Source organism: Salvelinus sp. IW2-2015, linkage group LG15 (genome assembly GCF_002910315.2).
Source record: "Salvelinus sp. IW2-2015 linkage group LG15, ASM291031v2, whole genome shotgun sequence".
Classification (NCBI taxonomy): Eukaryota; Metazoa; Chordata; class Actinopteri; order Salmoniformes; family Salmonidae; genus Salvelinus; species Salvelinus sp. IW2-2015.
In genome coordinates, this window is record NC_036855.1 from 26,219,892 (window position 1) to 26,224,891 (window position 5,000).

General features: G+C 48.3%; 1 pseudogene; it reads left to right on the top strand.

The window, feature by feature from the left end:
• The window catches only part of LOC111974341 (repulsive guidance molecule B-like), a 14,372-nt pseudogene that overhangs the window by 6,535 nt on the left and 2,837 nt on the right, over positions 1-5,000 (top strand).

The window sequence follows — 5,000 nt, forward strand, 5'->3', positions numbered from 1 at the left end:
GACGTCGTCATGTATGTACTCTAGTGGTCAGAAGTGATGCCGCTGATGATATGAGACGTTGAGCAGGTTAGGTTGTTTTTTGAGTGTCTCAATGATGTAGGATCCGGTAGTGGTCGGCGCGCATACTGTCTGTGTTTCTGTGTCTTGTCGTGGAAGATCCTCCATTGGTCGTTTCAGCTCAGACGTGTCCGTGTGTGTGGGAGACTGTCTTCTATTGTTCCTTCAGATGGGCACTTGAGAGCCGGCTATGTGTGTGGAGCTAGCTGTTCCTGGTGGTGTATTGTTGAGTTTGTGTACCTAGCTTGCCTGGTTGGTATTAGATTAGCTGTCCGGTCGTATGTGTGGGTTAGCTACTGTCTGTGTTATTGGGTGGTTTGACAGGAGGTGTCAGTACGTTTTAGCTACTGCTCTGGTGTCATTTGAGTTGTTTGTAGCTAACTGGTTTTGTTATTTGTTGAGTTTGTGTAAAGCTGGTCCTGTGTTCTATTTGTGTTGAGGTGGTGTGTGTAGCTAGCTGGTCTGTGTGTTATTGTGTTGAGGGTGTGGTGTGTGTAGCTATGGGTCTGTGTGTTTTGTGTTGAGGGTGTGTGTGTTTTAGCTAGCTGTCTGTGTGTTATTGTGTTGAGGGTGTGGTGGTGTAGCTAGCTGGTTGTGTGTAATTGTGTTGAGGGTGTGGTGTGTGTAGCTAGCTGGTCTGTGTTATTGTGTTGAGGTGTGGTGTGTGGTAGCTAGCTGGTCTGTGTTATTGTGTTGAGGGTGTGGTGTTGTAGCTAGCTGGTCTGTGTGTTATTGTGTTGAGGGTGTGGTGGTGTAGCTAGCTGGTCTGTGTGTTATTGTGTTGAGGGTGTGGTGTGTGTAGCTAGCTGGTCTGTGTGTTATTGTGTTGAGGGTGTGGTGGTTGTAGCTAGCTGGTCTGTGTGTTATTGTGTTGAGGGTGTGGTGTGTGTAGCTAGCTGTCTGTGTGTTATTGTGTGAGGGTGTGGTGTGTGTAGCTAGCTGGTCTGTGTTTATTGTGTTGAGGGTGTGGTGTGTGTAGCTAGCTGGTCTGTGTGTTATTGTGTTGAGGGTGTGGTGTGTGTAGCTAGCTGGTCTGTGTTATTGTGTTGAGGGTGTGGTGTGTGTAGCTAGCTGGTCTGTGTGTATTGTGTTGAGGGTGTGGTGTGTGTAGCTAGCTGGTAACAAGGATCCACAGCTGTGTTCTCATAGTGCTCATCACCACCGGACACATCAGACCAGCTGGGGAGTCATCAGCTATCTCTCCTGATATTATATTGCAGTGTCATTACCGTCAGCCATCCCCACAATGTACCGTTATTCAGCCCTGTGTGTGTGTGTGTGTGTGTGTGTGTGTGTGTGGGTGTGTGTGTGTGTGTGTGTGTGTGTGTGTGTGTGTGTGTGTGTGTGTGTGTGTGTGTGTGTGTGTGTGGTGTGTGGTGTGTGGCTAGGGGACTGGTGGCGTGCGTGTGAGGGGACTGAAACAGAAGTGGAGTGTGTCTGAAGCGGAGGCCAGAGCAGCTGTGTATTGTCCACGGTTTAGTTACAGTTATCAGTACGTTCATACTAGACTCACTGCACAAAGACCATGTGACCAGAAAGACCTGGAACGTATGTGTTTGGTGTGGAGGTTTACTCTCCAGATTCAGCCTGAGAATGAGAATGTGTTTAGTTGTTCACTCATTGTATCTGTGAGTAACTCTCTCCGCTGTGTGTGTGTGTGTGAGTGATGAGTGAGTGAGTGATGTAGTGAGTGGAGTGGTGAGTGAGTGAGTGAGTGAAGAGAGAGAGAGAGAGAGAGAGAGAGAGAGAGAGAGAGAGAGAGAGAGAGAGAGAGAGAGAGAGAGAGAGAGAGAGAGAGAGAGAGAGAGAGAGAGAGAGCCTCGGATCCATGGTGTTTAAGTAAATACAACATTTTTTTTTTTAAGCGTATACTTTAAAACTGGAAATCAACCAATTCTCCATCGTTAACACAATGGAAAGGCAAAATGCTTTATTATCTAAATGTTGAAAGTGTGTGGGCGACGAAGAGAAACGACATGGTGCATGTTGCATGTGACCATGTGGCAGAGAATGATGTGGGTGCTGGAGATGGGGGTATGAGCAGGTGGGTCTGGGCAGGGTGATGTCCTTAATGTTTGTTTGTGTTTGTCTGCTGTCATTTGTATGTGTATGTTTTGTATTGTTTGAAAAAATATATACAACACGGATCAGTAGCTGGGAGGAGAAGTGACTCCTGGACAGGGAGAGGGGTGGGCTATGTCTGGCCTCTGCCCACACACGGCTGAGTGAGACTGAGCCGGGATTTCTCACCAGGAGTCCAGTTTGAATGTGTCATTCTGTAAACACTGGGATGTAGAAAACTCATTTGTCCATTTGGGAAGCCTGGAAGGGTCAGACGATAATGTTTGCATTGTGTGGATGTGTGTGTCTGTGTGTGTGTGTGTGTGTGTGTGTGTGTGTGTGTGTGTGTGTGTGTTTGCGTGTGTGTGTGCGTGCGTGTGTGTGGCATCCAGCTGTTATTTGATTTCCTTATTTCAGTAAAAATCTGTTTGAGATGGGGAAGGTGGAGATTGATCGACACAGAGATACCTACCAACTGTACGTAGACACACTCCACCTGGAGTACTAATTGAATCATCAGTCATACTGTAAAAATAGAGTTGGATCCACTCATGATGAGGATTTGGGTTAGTTCTAAGGCTCTGGGTCTAGGCTTTCAGAGGTGTGTGTGTTTGTGGCTGTGTGTTAGCTGAGGACTAGTGTCAGTATTTAACACACTGGAGGGACATTCTAACCCAGCGTGTGAGTGGAGTGTTATATTGTGTACCCTCCCTCTAATACCCACCACAATACTGCCCCCACCTGGTAGGATCAGGTACTGACACACAACCCTCTCACCACACAGCCCTGAGAGCGAGAGTGAGAGAGGGTTGGCATTCTGCAAACATTCCTCTTCTCCTTTCTTATCCCTTCATCATATGGTTCAGTGCATTCACACCAAGAAAACTATGGATGTGTTTGCTTTATCTCTGTATACACCAGGGGAACTAGGCCTATTGTTAGCATTAGTTCTGTGTGACCTGTGTCTGAATAGACCTATGCTGTGTGTGTGTTCATGTGGCTGTGTGTGTGCTGGTGTCTGTTAGTAAATCATGCCATAATCAGATGAGCTCTGACAGTGTGGGTTGTTGGCAGTGGAAGCAGAGCCAGGATCCTTTCAGAGATAGTTATTAGTGTGTGTGTGTGTGTTTGTTTCTACATTAGAGAGCCTCTGGTCTAATCTAATAGGAGCTCACTGTGGCTGATACATTAGGCCTGGCCTCTCCTCCTCTTCTCTCTCTCTCTTTCCTCCTCTTCTCTACTCCTCTCTTCTTCTTCTCTCKTCCTCTCTTCCTCTTCTCTCTCTCRCCCCSTCTTCTCTCTCTCCTCCTCTCCTCTTCTCTCTCCTCTCCTTCTCTCCTCCTCTTCTCTCTTCCAGTTCTCTCCTCTTCTCTCTCGCTTCTCTCGGTCAGGCTGACACTGAGACCTCTGAAGAACTTCGAGATCATTCCTCTTTTATAGCTCAGACACACCAGGACAACCAACGGTTCAAAGCAGCGGGCGGCCGTCATATCACCCCTGACCAAGATATCAAACTTCTTTCAACAACAACAAACAAAGAGACCATACCATGAACACGGGGCCATGATAGTCTGGAGAAGGACAAGCTTCATCAGACAGCATGGAGGATCTAACAGTGTGGATGTGTGTGTTCTGTTAGTCTTCCACTCTGTGTCTCAGCCTTATCTCTGGCTCTGTGGGAATGTCTGCAAGTCTCTATTTGAGTCTCTCAGCACTGCTCTTTGTTCTGGTTTCTAAAAGTCATAAAGCAGTGTTACTGTACACACGCGCGCACACACACACACACACACACACACACACACACACACACACACACAACAGGCACAACAACAGCACACGCAACACGCGCACACACACACACACAACACACACACCACACCCGCCAGCCTGTTCTTTCCTCTCAGCTTTTACTGGTTTAATATAACAGGCCAAGTAGCGTTGTGTTTATATGGGCCATAGAGATCAAAGCTCCTAACCGACCTGACCTGTGTGTGTGTGTGTGTGTGTGTGTGTGTGTGTGTTGTGTGTGTGTGTGTGTGTGTGTGTGTGTGTGTGGTGTTGTGTGTGTGGTGTGTGTGTGGTGTGTGTGTGTGTGGTGTGGTTGTGTGTGTGGTGTGTGTGTGTGTGTGTTGTGTGTGTGTGTGTGTGTGTGTGTGTTGGGTGTGTGTGTGTGAATGAATGCGAGAGCTTTCCTAAAGATGTATGTCATGCCAAAGCCAAAACCCCATGACTATGAGATTCTATGACAGCCTTGGTCTGGCACACATTCCATCTGCACCACGTGTTCTCTATCGGTCTTTGGTACCATGAATGAACATTGATGTCCTATATGTATCGCGGCCCCGCCAGGGCCACGGGTACTGTATTAGTGCTGTAATAATAGAACTGTAATACTATTGTAGTTGTACCATAGTACTGARTATTAGTATGTGTGTGTTTCTCCAGGTCATTGCCAGGTGGCCACCCCTCAGTGTCGTATCCAGAAGTGCACCACAGACTTTGTGTCCCTGACGTCTCACCTGACCCCAGCGCTGGATGGCTTTGACGTAGAGTTCTGTAAGGCTCTGAGGTCCTACAGCGCCTGCACCCAGAGGACAGCCAAGTCCTGCAGGGGCAACCTGGTCTTCCACTCTGCCGTCCTGGGCATCTCAGACCTCATGACCCAGAGAAACTGCTCCCGTGACGGGCCCACCTCCTCCACACACCCCGAGATACAATCAGAGCCCTGCAACTACCACAGCCGTACCCAGTACACTCACCCACACYCTCATGCACACCCTCACTCTCACACGCACACTCCCACACGGCCGGGTTACCTGTTCTGCGGGCTGTTTGGGGATCCCCATRTGCGGACGTTTAAGGACAGCTTCCAGACCTGCAAG